Source organism: Musca domestica, unplaced genomic scaffold (genome assembly GCF_030504385.1).
Source record: "Musca domestica strain aabys unplaced genomic scaffold, Musca_domestica.polishedcontigs.V.1.1 44, whole genome shotgun sequence".
Taxonomy (NCBI): Eukaryota; Metazoa; Arthropoda; class Insecta; order Diptera; family Muscidae; genus Musca; species Musca domestica.
In genome coordinates this window covers 1,846,692-1,865,749 of record NW_026712334.1, presented here as the reverse complement: position 1 = coordinate 1,865,749, position 19,058 = coordinate 1,846,692, and the positions used below count along the sequence as shown (strand labels likewise).

At 33.6% G+C, this 19,058-nt stretch overlaps 1 protein-coding gene across 2 annotated transcripts in view; it reads left to right on the top strand.

Moving 5' to 3' along the window:
* Nucleotides 1-19,058, top strand: part of LOC131804446 (uncharacterized) — a 593,503-nt gene that overhangs the window by 490,950 nt on the left and 83,495 nt on the right. The gene's annotated exons all lie outside the window — the stretch shown is intronic.

Sequence of the window (19,058 nt, the reverse complement as noted above, 5' to 3'; positions counted from 1 at the left end):
ATTGAGATGTACTAAGTCTGGAATCGAATCGGATGTTAATTTCGATTTCTATGAGCTTCAGGATATTCAAAATTTTGAATCTGTGTGGGGAGGAACCAGAAGCAACCACAACAAGTCTTGTGTTAGTAGAAATAATGGGATATGTGAAATATAAAGAGAATCTGATGCTTATTTCGGATTTTATAAATATAAACATTATCTCAATATGTAAATTATATTTATTGTGTGTTTCTGATGCAAGAATTGTTGATTTAATGCTGATTTTGATTAATACCTCTGAAATCAGCTTACTTCAATTGTTGATCCTCTTTATGACTGTAAAGATTACAATATTTTTTATAATCATATTTTGGATTATTGCGCTAAATAAAAATATTGTTTTCGCGTACTAACCATTGTTTTTTGTTATTGTAAATGTACTTAAAATATCATTTTTTACAACCGAGGATAACAAAACCACTCAAAAGCTATTGATAGTATTTCTGGTGAAAAACATACGATATAAGCACATCTGTTACGTTGGATTAATTTGTAATAAAAAATACTCATTTTATAAACAGTACCAGGGAGAGAGAATCAAGTATATCGACAACAATTTTCAGTTTTTACAATTATTATAGGATATTATTAATTGCAAGATAATATTAAGTAGATTGAGTTTAGGATAGGGTAGAAACCTTATATTAGGGAGGGTCATCGGATAGTTTTTATCGGGTGAAAAATACCAAAATTAAAATTCAAAAAAATTAAAAATTATGTAACACGTCGAAATATTGGTTTCCCATATAGGAAAGTATATATGGATCTTCCTATATCGCTGAGCCGACTCGATTTAGCCATGTATGTCCGTCCTTCCGTCTGTCTGTCAGAAGTCTTCCAATTTGATTGGTCATCGGGTAATATTTAGTGGGTGAAATAGACCATAACATTTGTATTAAATAAAAGTAAATTTTCCATTAAACCGCGAATATTTTTAATACCGGCAAAATCACAAATAGACGAACAGGTCAATTCCGACCGTTACGTAGATGCCGATAGTAAATATATCGGATATATATACCGAAATATGTACAATGTTTATATACAAAGGAAGGGGATGTCAGTTAGAATGCTTATATCTCAGGAATAGCTGGACCGATTTTGACAAATTTTGTCAATTCAGAATGCCCTCTTGGCATAAAAGTATAAAATCAATCAAAAAATCGCAAAAAAAAGATGCCAAATTGATGTTAATATTGATTTTGTAGAATTTTGTGACATATTTTTATATTTTCATATTTTTTATCGAATGCGATTTTTTCAATTTGACTTAATATTGAAGTGTACATTTTGTAATAGTTTTCACTTTACAACCCAGGCTGGGGTTGTTATATACAGTCTGCAATTATAGGCTACGCCTATTGTTTTCAAAGATGTCCGCAAAATATTTAGGTGTTGAAATGGACCAAGGACAGGGAAGAATTCTGGCATTTTGGATGACCATTGGATTATATTTAGCTATAAAATGGACCACAACAACTTACAGCACGATGGAGTGTGTAAATATTGGGCAAATGTCCCTGGTCAAAACGCTAATGGTAATATCTGGGCAGTGCTCCGTAACATAATTTCAAAAGCGAAATCTTCCAAAATGAATTTGGACATAAAGGGGCTTCTAACATATTGTAGTGTTGTAGGGTATCACATGGTCGGCCCGCCCGACTATAGCCTTTGCTTACTTGTTTTTGAATTCGCATTAGATCGGCGCGGGACAAAAATAAAGGAAAATTGTCTCTTGGCTCCGGTAAAAATCGAAGATAACAACTTTACTTGATTATATGACAGTATTTCAAGAATCAAATGGACCGAATTATTATTTTTATTTTTTTTTTTTTTAATTGTAGAGAGTTTACCGCAAATTATAGTGTTGTAGGTTATCGGAATTGCCCGAGTGCGTCCATTACTTACTTATTTTTACATAGCAATATATTAAGAATTTTTCTCGGTTTAGAAGAATTTTTGGAAATGTCTACTACAAGTGCACGAAAAGTACTAAATAGTAATATATTTGGTACAATTTGGTATAGTGCTTAGAATGTGAAATTTTATATTGAGGTCGCTGTTCATTTGTCGTCTTGACATATGGAGGTGGTTTCGGAACTGTGAACTACAATTGTACGAAAAGTACTGTAGTATTGGGTAAAGGGATAGAGATACAATTCTGAAAGTTGATATATAGATTACTAATAGTTTAAGATTTGGTGGTGATTTTGTAATACGCCCTATATTTGTACGAAAATTACTAAGTGGTACACATTTGGTGTTGGGTGAAGAAATGGAGCTGAAATCCTGAAATTTGATGTTTAGATTACTGGTGCTATCTGTGTTTCAGATTTGGCGGTGGTTTAGAAATGCGTTCAATAATACTAAATTGGGTGAAGGGATAGGTCGGGAATTCTCAAATTTCAATTTCAAGACTTTTCGTTGTAAAAGTAAACATTTTTCTGTTATTTTCGCCGAAAAAGGAAAAAAATTGAATAAAATACAAAAACGTGAATGTCTGAAAATTTAATACGATGTATGCATTTTTATTGAAAACAAGTTAAAAAGCAGTAAGTTCGGCCGGGCCGAACTTTGAATACCCTCCATCATTTGGAACGAATTTGGAAATTTTCAAAAAATAAAATCTGTTAAAAATTCTGTTAAAATCATAAAAATAAAGAATGTAGCTGTTAAATCAGGGCCTTTACGGCGACATGGACCTACATAGGTTCTAAGCCATTACAATATTCAAATGCGAAACTTAAAAAAAATCGGTGATTTGTGTAGCAAAAATCATCAAAACACCGAATATCGGGAGGTACCCTTATATGGGGGCCACGAAGACGTGGACCTGCACATACAATTTTCTGCCTTTGGCTGTAGTATCCATTACGAATTTCAAATACCAAATTTAAAACAATTCCGATGAATAATGTAGCTAAAATCATCAAAACACCGAATATCGGGAGGTACCTTTATATGGGGGCCACGAAGACGTGGACCTGCACATACAATTTTTTGTCTTAGGCTGTAGTATTACGAACTTCAAATACCAAATTTAAAACAATTCCGATGAATAATGTTGCTAAAATCATCAAAATACCGAATATGGGGAGGTACCGTTAAATGGGGGCTTTAAGAAGACGTGGACCTACATGACCCATTTTCTGTCTTAGTCTGTAGTATCCATTATGAACTTCAAATACCAAATTTGAAACAATTCCGATGAATAATGTTATATGGGGGCTATAAGAAGACGTGGACCTACATGACCCATTTTATGTCTTAGTCTGTAGTATCCATTATGAACTTCAAATACCAAATTTGAAACAATTCCGATGAATAATGTCGCTAAAATCATCAAAATGCCGAGTATGGGGAGGTACCGTTATATGGAGGCTATACGAAGATGTCCACCTACGTGGCCAATACCAAAAGTCCTGCAGACATTGTACACATTTGAGTAAATTTTGATCAACTTACTTCATTTCGTTCGGAAGCTAGAGTGATTTCCACAGTCGGACAGACGGACGGACATTGTTAAATCGACATAGAATTATATGCCGAACAAGAATATATATATACTTTGTGGCGTCTAAAATGTATATTTCGAGGTGTTACAAACGGAATGACAGACTTAATATACCCTCCATACTATGGTGGAGGGTATAAAAAAGGTACTTTGAATGTTATAACTCAGGTGTAGACGACCGAACTTGTTCCTAATATTATCTTACAAGTTTTACAGAATTCGAAATACCAACTCTCAGTTAAATAAGTAAATTAAGATTTAATTGAGAGTATTTCGAATTCCTAATAGAAATTCAAAGGTTCGACAAAAGAAATATGAACTTTTCGAAATATAATGATGCAAGTTGGTCTAAAATATTAACACTTTAAATGCGTAAGATGTTCCCCTTTTTGATACATCAGAGTAACAATATATGTTCCTCAAAAAAAACCTATATTCATTTTTATTGTTTTATTGAACATTTAAATTATTCCATTCTCACATTTATTATCCCCATTGAAATTGAAATATTTATAGCATACATCACACCCCATATATAAATAATAATTCTGCACGTTGGCACGTAACTTTGGTAATAGATTCGCACGCCCACATTATGATGGATGATTGGCAATGTATTATAAAATTTCATAAAATTTGTTTTTTGTTTGAAAGAGTCGGAAATATTTACATATACACAGCATACACGCCAGTGTCGCTAACGGTTCAACGATTTTGGCAACAAAAAAATATATGTATGTAGATATGCATATGTGAATATCTATATGTATATTGATGGCTATGATGACAAATAACGGTAAATATTGTTATACAAATTGCTCTACGTCCAAATATTGATATTGGGTACGAACACAAGAAAATATTTGCCTATCGTCAAATACGTATTTCACGCATCTGAAATACAAACAATCAACAAATAATCCGGAATTGGAAATAAATATAAATACACACACACACGTTCACATGTACAATAGATATGATGTTGACATACTGATGGAATATAACCGCTCTTTTGTGTTCATTTCAAAAGATGGATGTTTCGCCTCAACCACTCTATATCAATTTATTCTATTCGGATTTTTTCCCAACAGAACGGTTAACAAGAAATATTTATTTCCATAAATTAAGTTGGATATCTATATATATAAATGTAAGTTGTGTTAGTTACTACGCTTATAACTCAAGATCCGCTGATCTGATTTTAACGATTCATACAAATTCGGAATTGTCTCTTTTCCGAAAAGGATAATATTCAAAAAAATCGCGTAAAAATGTGATATATTAACATTTTCATTTTGACTTTTGAAATGTACAATAGTAATGTTTTATTTTGCACGATTTTTTTCCATTTTGACTTACTTTTTTCTAATGTACATTTGTAGTGTTTTTTATATTTTATTTTTGAATTCGAATATTAATACCAATTTATTTAATTGACTTGATTTCTTGAGAACTGAAATTGATGGCGGGTTGCATGGAATTCAGTCAGATGATATCGAAATAACTTAGCGCAGTTAGACCAAAGTTAAAAGATAATTACTTTTTCAAAATCTCTAAAAAAACACGAAAAAAGAGATCTCATGGCAAAAATTCTCAAATCGGGAAAAATCGAAAAAAAAAATTCAATGGAAATTGACTAGATATGGAAATAATCCATCCAATGAGAACTTAAAATGCAAAATTCATTGGGACTGCAACCAGTGAAATACCGAATATGAAGAGCACTGTTATATAGTGGAGCAAATTGAAAATTTAGAAAGAAAAGGATTCATATCCTCGGGAAATTCTTCCGATACCTTAAAAGTAACCTTAACTCCCATGTAACGTTATACGGTGACTATGCGCTATAATCAGTAATTACACTGCGGGAAATTACACTTGGAAAATTGTTTGGTTGGTACATAAAAATCCCAAAAAGGGGTTTCGGATCAAACGTTTTTAGGGTCCATTTTATATAGCTTAACCAAACACAAAGGGTCGGCCTAAATTGATGTAGTCCCTCAAATGATGTAGCCCCTTTCAAATTCCTCAAATGTTGGTAATTTGAGATTTTAGGAAGAACAACACATTTTTTCAAATAATTATAAGAATAGGACAATGCTTTGGTATAACCCTTATATGTGGACCTATTTCTTTCATATTACAATAATCCGCCCAATGAGAACTCAAAATGCAATTCATTGGAACGGCAATCAGTGAAATACCGAATATAAAGGGTACAAAATGGTAGAGCGAATTGGACATTTAGGTAAAAAAGAAAAAAACTTCCTAAACTTTCAAGATATCTTAAATCGCTTTTGCAGGTCATGATATATGACCCCCGGATAAGGGTACAATCCTTTTTCAAGTATAGTTTACATTTTAACCATATTTTACTCATACGCATTTTAGCAAAAGTTGGTAATTTGAGAAGAAACCATCCTCGCAAAAAATTATCACGTTTTGGCATAACCATCATATAATTTAAGCTATATTATATGCTCTTAATCACATTCATCAATTGATTTGGCTAAAAAAATGTATTTAGGCTACTCTGGGGTGGAGAATCGTCTTACAGATAATTGTCCACATAGGAATTTATTTGAGTATAGTTCCCACATTAGTGTACCCGCAAATCCACTTTCCTAACCAAGGTTTGGTCAGAAAAGAAAATTTGGTATACTATTGAATTTTTAACTCTCAAGAGAATATTGGTTGGGAACGTAGATGTGGGATGTACGTCTACATGCCATAAACTCCGAAATATCAAATTGTGGCAGAAACATGAAAAAACCAGTAAAGAAAATTTTAAACTCGGGCGGGGCCGACTTTATGATACCCTACACCACTTTGCTAATTTAGTTGAGCTGCGCATAACAATTAAAAGTTTTTATGGGAGAATTCAATCATACACGCTATGATTACTATTATAATTTAAAGTTCAAAGAACTAAATATGCCGAAGCATTTGTATCTTTTAAATTCGGAGTTGTATTGCCCATTTGGTGCACAATTATTCTGAAATCGGTTAAATATATATATGGGAGTTATATCCAAATCGGAACCGATCTCGATAAAATTTGGCAAAGATATTTCTGAGCTCTATTTGATATATTTCCCTGAATATCGTTGTTACGGAGTGCATATTACGGCTGTGGGTAACAAATATGACAAATCGGATGAACAGTATATATGGGAGCTATAGCTGTATCTGAACCGATCTTCACTAAATTTGACATACTAGCTTCTAGACTCAATTCGGTCGTAAGTGCCAAATTTCATCCAATTTGGGCAAATATTAGACGTTTGGTGCACAATCCAATGTAAATCGTACGAAGTTATATGTGGGAGCTATATCCAAATCTGAACCGATCTCGATAAAATTTAGCAAATGTTTTTCTGAGCTGTATTTGATAAATTTCTCTAAATATTGTTGTTACAGAGTGCATATTACGGCTGCGGAGGACAAAAATAACAAATCGGATGAACAATATATATGGGAGCTATAGCTATATCTGAATCGATTTCGATGAAATTTGGCATACTTATTTTGAGGTCCAATCTGATCGTACATGCGAAATTTCATACTATTCGGACTGATTTTACACGTTTGGTGCACAATAAAACGCAAATCAGACGAAGATATATATGGGAGCTATATCTAAATTTTGACCGATTATCTTCAATTTCAATAGGGTACGTCCTTGGGCCAAACAAATGATTTGTGCAAAATTCCATACTATTCGGACTGATATTACACGTTTGGTGCACAATAAAAGGCAAATCGGACGAAGATATATATGGGAGCTATATCTAAATTTTGACCGATTATCTCCAATTTCAATAGGGTTCGTCCTTGGGCCGAACAAATGATCTGTGCAAAATTTCATCTGGATCGGGCAATAAATGCGACCTGTACTTTGTTTACAAAAATACATGGACAGACGGACGGACGGACGGACGGACGGACAGACGGACGGACGGACGGACAGACGGACGGACGGACATGCGTAAATCGACTCAGAATGTGATTCTATGCAGATCATCAAAAGGAACTATGGGTCTATCTCGTTTCCTTTTGCCTGTTACAAACAAATGCACAAAGACATAATACCCTGACCACCTTGTGGTGTAGGGTATAATTACGAATATTATTTTTTTGGATCGTTATTGAATTATACTATGAAGAAAAATATGGACTTTATGGGTTCTCCAACGCACAATTTTAATGACAAAAATAAATTAATTCCTATATTACGGTAATGAGTGTAAAAGACCAATTATCTTTGACTATTTTGAAATCATTCAGATCAGTGTTCTATAATGCTTTAAAAAATATGCATTAAAAACTAAAAGTAGGGGCCGGCAACGCGGACCGGGCCAGCTAGTAGAATATAAACAAAACGAATTAATAGAAAGAAGAATAAAATAATTGATTATAGATCAGGGCAAGGCAGAGAGCCTCAAAATTTTTTGTGATTGTATGTGTTTTGAAATAACAAAATATTGCAAGTGTTTTTTTTTGCCTCTCTTTACAGAGTGAGAAATAATTGGTTATCTTTATATTTTCAATTTATAATTTTCCGTTTTAAAAACAACTTCGTTGTTAAAAATTATTATTTTGATCAGACAATTCGGAGATATATTTGCACAGTTATTTACATTATGTTTCATTTTAAAATAAAAAAAAATATATAAAATAAAATTTTATATAATTTTTATTTAAAAAAAAATATTAAACACAAATAATAATTTCGGACTTAACATCCTAACCATCTAAGTTGGTCCTTTAAAAATTAATACCGATTACCACAGGCTGACATATACAAATAGTTGTAGAATTGTATGCTGATCAGAAACGCATATCCTGCGTTGGATCCTAAAATATTATGACTATGAATTACAAACAGAATGACAAACATCACATCCTGTTATTTTCCCTAATATTGACTAAGAACGTACATATGATTTCAGAGAAATCAAGTGATATGAAAATGTCCATTAATTTGGAAGGACAATAAATTTGTCTAACAATATGAAATAAATTCCTATTCCTGAATTCGTATTTAAATTTCGTCAAATAAAATTCAATTAAAACAAGTAAGCAAAGGCTACAGTCGAGCGGGGCCGACCGTTGAATACCCTACAACACTATAATAAACGATACTGTTTATATAGGCGAGATACTCGAAAGAATTCCACAAGATATTGTGACAAATAATAAAAAAAAAACCATCAGGTTTCGTTTTCTAATTTTCGAATAATAGCAACTTAAACTAATTTGCTCATTTCCAATTTATTGGTAGATGTTGCACGTAAATGGTCTTCCTAGATCTGTAACCAATATTTCCCAAAGACCTATAATCTCTCAAAAGTGGCAAAAGATTAACATTTATTATTGGTTTTTGACTGAAACGCATCTATATGAGATACAGATATTTGACTATATTCTTCAACGAAATCAGCGTTAACGAAATAGTCAGAAGTGTGTCTTTCCTGTATTTGTGAATTCTCCAAAAAGTCACCGGAATGGACATTTTCGTATTTTGTCTACAAAAGTTGGCAAACTGTTTCTTTCACACATTGAATATTTTTGGATGACCATCCGAAACTGCTTGGCTTTTGCAATGTGCGGTAACCCCCATTCAAATGTGCGTGAGGATCGGGCAATAATTATGGCCTGCTGACAATTTTGCACTTTTTGGTCCATTTCAACCCCTAAATATGTGGCGATCATCTCCAAAAAGAGTAGGCTTCTATTCTGACCCTCATCTGATCCCCATGCAAAATTTCGTAAGGATCGGGCCATAAATGCGATCTGTATATGATATCCTGATATCCTAACTACTTAGTTTTGTTAGCTGTAGAAATATTACCAAATGTTTAATTCAAAATGAAAATATGCCAAAAATATGACAAAATTGAAAAAATATGAGAAAATTTTAGAAAATCAATATTTTCATCTTTAGAGAGATATTTTTATGCGATTTTTTTAGACGTCTTTTCTTTCCTGCCAAGAGGCCATTCTGAATTAATGTGAACTGTCGAAATCAGTTCAGCCGTTCTCGACATATAAGAGATCTTTCAAGCATATCTCCTTTGATAGACATATATATCGCACATATTTTGTTATATATCCGATTTGTTGGATGTTAACATCAATGTAAAGGTCAGAAGTAACCTTGTGATGGCTTTGTGATTTCGCCGGGATTTAAAATATTCACGGTTTAATTAAAAATTTTGATTTTTTTTCAACACAAAAGATATGGTATATTTTACCCGCTAAATATTATCCGATGACCACCCAAATTAGTAGGCTTCTTCCCCGCCCTAAACTCTATCTACATGCGAAATTTCGCGTCGATTGGTCTATAATTGCGACCTGTATAGCTACTGCAAAATCCGAAATTTGTTCAGTATTTGGTCCATTTCAACCCCTAAACATTTGGCGATCATCTCCAAAAGCAATAGGGTTCTATTCTGGTCCCAGCCCCACCTACATTCTAAATTTCGTGAAGATCGGGCCATAATTGCGACCTGTAGAGTGATTACAAATTAACATGGACAGACGGACAGACGGACAGACGGACGGACGGACATACATAGCTAGATCGACTCAGCTCGGCGAGATAGGAAGATCCATATATACTTTCCTATGTGGGAAACCAATATTTCGAGGTGTTACATAATTTTTAGCCCAATCAAACTTATAATACCCCCAACACATAGTGTTGTAGGGTATAAAAAGAAAAACCTTAAAATTTATAATTTTTACAAATTCGGAAATATTTGTTCTGAATATGTAGTAAGATATATTTGTGCTCCAATATTTCTTACGGTGTATTCATAAAAATATCCGACGGCACCTTCCTCAACGACTGCTCGAACAAAACTAAATATTCTCCCAAAACCATTTTGACAGAAAATTCAAAACAATTTATTTTTTACAATTGTGTTGGTGAACACACAGATATCCCAAGGGATACTCTTTGCCTAGCCTTGTTATAGATCAAGGCTAGGCAAAGAGTATCCCTTGGGATATCTGTGTGTTCACCAACACAATTGTAAAAACTAAATTGTTTTGAATTTTCTGTCAAATTGGTTTTGGGAGAATATTTAGTTTGGTTCGAGCAGTCGATGGAAGGTGCTGTCGGATATTTTTATGAATACACCGTAAGAAATATTGGAGCACATAAATATATCTTACTACATATTAGAAGCAAATAATTCCGAAATTGTAAAAATTACAACTGCTAAGATTTATTTTTTTGATTGAATTCTATTTTTACAGAATTTGTATAAAAATTCGCATGTTAGGAATAGAAATTTATTTCATATTGTTAGACAAATTTATTGTCCTTCCAAATTAATAGACATTTTCATATCCCTTGATTTCTCTGAAATTATATGTACTTTCTTAGTCAATATTTGGAAAAATAACAGGATGTGATGTTTGTCATTCTGTTTGTAATTCATAGACATAATATTTTAGGACCCAACGCAGGAAATGAGTTTCTGATCAGCATAAAATTTTACAACTATTTGCGTATTAATTTTTAAAGGATCAACTTAGATGGTTAGGATGTTAAGTCCGAAATTATTATTTGTGTTTAATAATTTTTTTTAATTTTTTTTAATAAAAATTATATAAAATTTTTAAAAATGTCAACTTATATTTTTTTTTTATTTTAAAATGAAACATAATTGAAATAATTGTGCAAATATATCTCCGAATTGTCTTATCAAAATATTAATTTTTACCAACAAAGTCCTTTTTAAAACAGAAAATTTTAAATTGAAAATTTAAAGATAAAAAATTATTTCTCACTCTGTAAAGAGAGGCAAAAAAGCACTTGCAATATTTTGTTATTTCAAAACACATACAATCACAAAAAAAATTTGAGGCTCTCTGCCTAGCCCTGTTATAGATTATAGAATTCCATTGAAAAACAGTTGCAAAGTTATACAAAACATCAACGGTGGGACTCCTACGTACAGCTTAAGAAGAATTTGTGGCTTTGGCATTGTATATTAAAATACGAGTACTGAAGTATTATAACACGCATGTATTGTACAGAGGGGTATGTATTGTTTAATGCAACCAAACTTGTCTCATAGATGTAATATTTTTCATTTGAAGATCATATTGTTTATTGAGCGATATCGGTCTTAAAACTTTTGGAGTTGATGAGGTGATGTATGTCAGTGTGGTTGGTACGCATAGTATTTTTTGAACGGAACATCCAAATATTCCATATCCTATTGATTCAACAAACTTAGATTGATTAAAAAAAAAGTGTGCTCCTCTTTCTGATACTTCTTCCACAAAAGTTAAACAATTTCAAAACGTAATTCTATATATAAAGCGAAAGAATTTTTAACAATTGCAAATAAAGGACATTTTTATTAAAATTTATACGATTTTTTTTCAGTTTTGGCATACACATTCCAACCTTTTAGCCGGTATCTCAAACATAAATCCTTCAATGCACCACAAAAAATAGTCCAAGAGAGTTATTTAGCGCGATTTAGGCAACTAGTTGACCGGTCCCGAATGTGAAATAAAATGTTCATCGAAGCCTTGTTGAAACCACATGTCATACAAGTCATGCCTTTGAATTGTGAGTAAAAAGGAGTGACTTAAAACTGCAATGATGTGTTAAAATTCAGGTCATTTGGGTTGGTATTAGACATTTGGTGCACAAACACCTGAAATCGGATATAAAAGTTAACCGATCTTGACAAAATTTTAAAAACTTATTTCTGAGTTGGTACCAGATTTTGTTGTTGTGGAGTACTTACTTCTACACTGAATTTGGTCGCATGTTCAAAAATTCAGGTCATTTGGACTGATACTGTCCATTTGGTGCACACTAAACCTGATATCGGATAAAGATAGACATGGGAGCTTTATCATAATCGATAAAATGTGACAGAGGTATTTTGGAGCTCCATGGGTTATCTGGTACCAAATTTCATTCCTGAGAAGTGTATATTACGCACGTGAGGGACTCAAAACCCCAAAGCATGAAACATATATATGGGAGCTTTAGCTATATACGAAATCTATATATATAAAAGAAAGTTGTGTTAGTTACTACGCTTATAACTTAAGAACCGCTGGACTGATTTTAACGATTCAAACAAATTCGGAATTTTCTCCTCTCCGAAAAGGATAATATCCAAAAAAATCGCGTAAAAATGTGATATTTTAACATTTTCATTTTGACTTTTGAAATGTACAATAGTAATGTTTTATTTTGCATGATTTTTTTCCATTTTTACTTACTTTTTTCTAATGTACATTTGTAGTGTTTTTTATATATATATATATATATATATATATATATATATATATATATATATATATATATATATATATATATATTTTTTTTTTTTTTTTTTTTAATTCAAATATTAATACCAATTTATTTAATTGAGTTGATTTCTTGAGAAATGAAATTGATGGCGAGTTACATGGAAGCGTAGTACCGAATTATGTGGTGGCGAAACGGAATAGATGATGTCGAAATAATTTAATGGAATCGAATTTTAAAATAGAAGTACATTCTATTGACAAACTATATAAGGATCTTTAAACATTTGCTGTAAAAAAATCAGCTAACAAGTTGAAGATTTTTTCAATGTGTTATTCTTCTTTTGTCAATTTTTTTTCAATTTGTATTATCTAATTGAATTCAGTAAATTTTTTGCGAACAAAATAAAGAATAATTTTTCACTATATACAAATTTTCACCAAAAAATGAAATAAGTGGGAAATACGATGTCAACTGACATCTACCTTTCAACTCCAGGGCCGACATCGTGGTTCAGCTGGAAGATGCGAACACATTTGAACAAACAAAAATTGCCGGAAAAGCCTAATGGGGATCATTTCAAAGCGTGGAACTACTTCTTTCCTGTCACAATAATCCGTCCAATGTACAATCAGAAAAATACCAAATATAAAGGGTGGAAAATAGTAGAGCGAATGGGACTTTTAGTAAGATAAAGATTTCTATCCTTCCAGAAATTCTTCCCAAACATTCAAGATAGGTCATGATATCGATCATAACTCACGGATAAGGGACAACCCGATTTCATATTTATATAACCATCGTATGATTTAAGCTATTTTTGGTGTCTTGGTCACTTTTTTAATATTTTAGCCATTATTTGGCATTTTTGTTTCTAAGGAGGTAGAGAACCTCTTCGCATAAAGTTTGAAATTTTCAGAGTAGGGCCCATTTTGGTCTTGATCACATTCATTAATTGACTTGGCTAAAGGTTGTATTTATGCTACTCTGGGGTAGGGAACCATCATACAGATAATTGCCACATAGGAATTTATTTAAGTAAAGTCCCCACATTGGCGTATTCCCAAGTCCACTTTCACATCTAATTGGTGGTCAGAAAAAAAAATGTTGTTTTCTATTGAATTTGTAACCCCCAAGAGAATATTGGTTGGGCCACGTTTTGGTATAACCCTTATATAAATGTATCCCTGATTTCAGCTGTGACCGTGGTCTTGGCCACGTTTTTCAACTGATTTGGCCATTATTTGCTGTATTTAGGCTACTTTGTGAGTAGAGAACCATCTTACAGAAAAATGTCAACAATATGTAAATATTTTGGTACAGTCACCATATAGTCCCCAGGCCCGCCGATCTATAGTGATGTTTACCGATTGGCGGATAACAACGCGGGTATTTTTTAATCGTTATTGAATTTTACCATGAACAAGAACATAGACTTTTTGGGGACTCTAATGCGCAATTTGAGGTGCTATGGTAATGGGTGTAAAAGCGTAATTAACTTTGACTATTCAGAAATTATTTTGCCCTCCTTCCATAGTTATTTATTTCTATTTAGTCGAATCAATATTTATATTAAAATTTGTTCACCTTTATGAGCTAGATTTGTGAAATATTATGCTATGCAAAATTTGCATTAAAGACTAAAACTACGGGCCGGCAACGCGGACCGGGCCAGCTAGTTTGATATACTTGCTGCTAGATTGAATTCGGTAGGGTAGGCCAAAATTCAGGACATTTGGACTAATATTGGCCATTTTGTGAACAATTAACCCGAAATCGGTTGAAGACCTAAAGGGTGAGATGAAAAAACTGCAACCAACTTCAGACTGCTGTCATTTCTCGTCCAACAGCTGTTAAAATTATTCCAGTGGCAGCTCATTATATTGTACACAAGCGTACAAAAGCATTTTGGTGAGAATTTTCCAAGAAAAAAGTTATTAGTGATGGAATTCAAGCGTGATAATGTGTTATTTCTTTATATTTGGCTGGAAAACCACAAGTGACTATCGTTAGAGCACTCCAGCATTTAAATGTGAATAAATCTTTTGTGTCTAGTACCATCGCTTATTACCGTGATACTGGTAGCGTAGCCCGACGTCAAGGAAGTGGATGAAAGAAAAAAACAACATCAGCAGAAATGATTCGAAAAGTAAAGAAGCGACTTGATCGAAACCCCCGTCGCTGTGGCTGAAAAATGGCTCGTGAGCTGAACATATCGCAATGAGCTCGGGGTAAAGCCATTGAAATTCCAAAAAGTGCAAGAACTTATACCGCTACAGAATGAAAATAGACTCAAATCAGATAAAAAGTTGCTTCGCTTGGCCGAAAGTGGTGAACTGCCGAATTTGGTTTTCTCTGATGAGAAAACATTCGTTGTGCAGCAGTTTGTAAACAAACAAAATGATCGTGTTTACTTGCCAAAGAGGTCAGCTGAATATGTGCACCTTCGGTTGACAACTCAATCGCCGGCCATGGTGATGGTGTGAGCCGCCATAACAGCCGATGGTCGCTTTCCGCTCGTATTTATTGACCGTGGCATCAGAATAAATGCTGAATATTATCGGGAAAATATTCAGCAGGGTGTATTAAAAAAAAAAACGTTGGACTATTGTGTCTGGAGCATTTTGGAAAGTAAAGTTGGCACTAAAAAATACCAAAGTGTCGATCATCTTAAGCAAGATCTTTGCCAGGAATTGGCCAAAATACCGCAGAGCAACATTCGGGCAGCGTGTGACAGTTTCATTTTTTGTTTGAAGACCATAATTCGTGCCAAAGGTGACCAATTTGAACAAATCTAAACTTATTCCAAAATTTGATGCTATTTACTACATTTTTTGCTTACATTCAATTAAATTTAAAAAAATGTAAAAATTATGGCGTTTGACTTCGTTGCAGTTTTTTATCTCACCCTGTATATGGAAGCTATATATAAATTTGAACCGGTTCTCAATAATTGCAGTAGGGCTCGTCCTTGGTTTAAGCAAATATTGTTTGGAAAATTTCATCTCAATCGGATAATAAATTCGGCCTGCATTTTGTTCAAATACATGGACAGGTGGACAGATGGGCTGACACGCATAAATCGGCTCAGAAATTACCCTTACCCTTAGAACTATATAGTGTAGGGTATAAACAAAAAAGAGAGTGGAACCGTTTATGGGACCATACCAAAACGGGAAATTATATGAATGATATGTGAACTGCAAGTAACAAATTTAACACAAACCCTATAGAAAATTTGTCATAAATCGTAATAATACTTAATATCCGAAGGTAAGGATAGCGTAAAATTTGAATCAATTCCATTGAAAAGTATGGCTGAAATCATAAAAAGATCGAATGCCGGTTGGTGTCGTTACATGGGAGCTACAGTAAATGTGGACCTGTGTGTACAGTGTTCTTACGCAGGAGCTGGAACTCATTACGAAAATTACACAAATCCGTTAGGATAGAAGGCAGACTTCATGGGGTCTACGACGGTGGGAGGGATGTCTATATAGATGATGATAGATGATATAGATGTCTATATTTTATAGACTAACAGGTCAAAATAGATTCCGAAGTCGGTGGTAAGTCTCTCTATCATTCCTGCACGCTACATAAATTTGGGTGAAAATCAAGTTGGCATAACCCCACACAGACAAAATTAATATATCATCCATTTACGGATAAAGGGTAAAAATATTATTCACCGAAACTTACTCCAACAGTTATGAAATCATATACCTAAAAGTTTACAATACATTTAACCTCTATTAAATTTACATTACTATCGTATGCCTTTATGTGGCGTTGCTCTTTGCCTGCATATGTGGTTCTCACAGTCTATATAAATGGATTTTGGTTAAACCACAAAAAACGGTCTGTGTATTTGGTTAACAGGCACATTGGTGGTAATCTTTATTAGGAGTATACAACACCGCCAACAACTCAATTATCTAAATGTAGTTCGTTACCATTTATGTGGTGGTGTCAATAATAAGATACGGCAGAAAACAAATGTTTCAGTTTCAACATCGGTGGCTGATTGTTGAACTTATATACACAATATATATTATATATAAATTAATATGGCATATTTTCTTGGAAAATTTCATTGTTATTTTCAAAGAAACGTAGTTCCAATTGTTGAATAGATTTCCGACAATATTCCAGACTAATCCATCTTGAACTTCAAATAAAAGCAAATATAAAACCAGTAAGGAAAGCTCAAAAGTCGGGCGGGGCCGACTATATGATACCCTACACCACTATGCATATTTAGTAGAGCTCTCGTAAAAAGGTTTATACAGGGCATTTCAGAGCTCTATTAGAAATTTGGTACAAAAACAAAATCTATCCAATTCTATCGTGCATTTTACGAACTATAGCTATCTCTGAACCGGGTTTCTCCAAATTTTACGTATTAGCTTCTAGACTGAATTCGGTCTTATGTACGAAAATTCAGGTGATTTGGGCTGATATTGATCATTTAGTGCACATTTAACCCGAAATCGGATGAAGATATATATGAGAGCTATATCCAAATCTAAACCGATTTCGATAAAATTTAAAACAGCTATTCCTGTGCTCCATCTAATACCTGGTACCAAATATCACGGTAGTGGAGTGAATATCACGAATGTATGGGACTAAAACACTAAATCGGATGAAACATATATATGGTTGCTATATCTATATCTGAACCGATTTTCACTAAATTTAATATACTTGCTTCTAGGCTGAATTTGGTCCGATGTACTAAAATTCAGTCCATTTGGACTTATATCGGCCATTTGGTGCACAATTAACCCGAAATCGGATGAAGATATATATGGGAGCTATATCCAAATCTGAACCGATTTCGATAAAATTACAAACAGCTATTTTTGGGCTGTATCTTATATCTGGTACCAAATATCATTCTTGTGGAGTGCATATTACGAATGTGAGAGGCTTAAACACCAAATCGGAAAAAACATATATATGGGAGCTATAGCTGTTTCTGAACCGATTTTCTCCAAATTTGTTGTATTTTCTTTAAGGCTAATCTCGGTCACATGTGCCAAAATTCGGGCCATTTGGGCTGATATTGGCCATTTGGTGAAAAATTAACCCGAAATCGGATGAAGATATATATGGGAGCTATATCCAAATCTGAACCGATTTCGATAAAATTTAAAACAGCTATTTCTGTGCTCCATCTAATACCTGGTACCAAATATCACGATTGTGGAGTGCATAGTAGAAATGTGAGGGACTTAAAGATCAAATCGGATGAAAGATATATATGGGAGATATAGCCATATCTGAACCGATTTTCTCCAAATTTGATATACTTGCTTCTAGGCCGAACTCGGTTGGGTGTGCAAAAATTCAGGTGATTTGGACTGATAGTGGACATTTGGTGCACATTTAACCCGAAATCGGATGAAAGATATATATGGGAGCTATATCCAAATCTGAACCGATTTCGATAAAATTTAAAACAGCTATTTCTGTGCTCCATCTAATACCTGGTACCAAATATCACGGTTGTGGAGTGCATAGTAAGAATGTGAGGGGCTTAAAGATCAAATCGGATGAAAGATATATATGGGAGCTATAGCCATATCTGAACCGATTTTCTCCAAATTTGATATACTTGCTTCTAGGCCGAACTCCGTTGGGTGTGCAAAAATTCAGGTGATTTGGACTGATAGTGGACATTTGGTGCACATTTAACCCGAAATCGGATGAAAGATATATATGGGAGCTATAGCTATATCTGAACCGATTTTCTCCAAATTTGATATACTTGCTTCTAGGCCGAACTCGGTTGGGTGTGCCAAAATTCAGGTGATTTGGACTGATAGTGGACATTTGGTGCACATTTAACCCGAAATCGGATGAAGATATATATGGGAGCTATATCTAAATTTGATCCGATTCTCACCAATTTCAATAGGGTTCGTCCTTGGGCCAAAAAAATATTGTTTGGAAAATTTCATCTCAATCGGATAATAAATGCGACCTGCATTTTGTTCACAAGAATACATGGACAGACGGACGGACGGACGGACGGACGGACAGACGGACTGACATGCATAAATCGACTCAGAAAGTGATTCTATGAAGGTTCTCAAAAGTAACTATGGGTCTATCTCGTTTCCTTCTCCATGTTACAAACAAATGCACAAAGACATAATACCCTTACCACTATGTGGTGTAGGGTATAAAAATACATGAAAC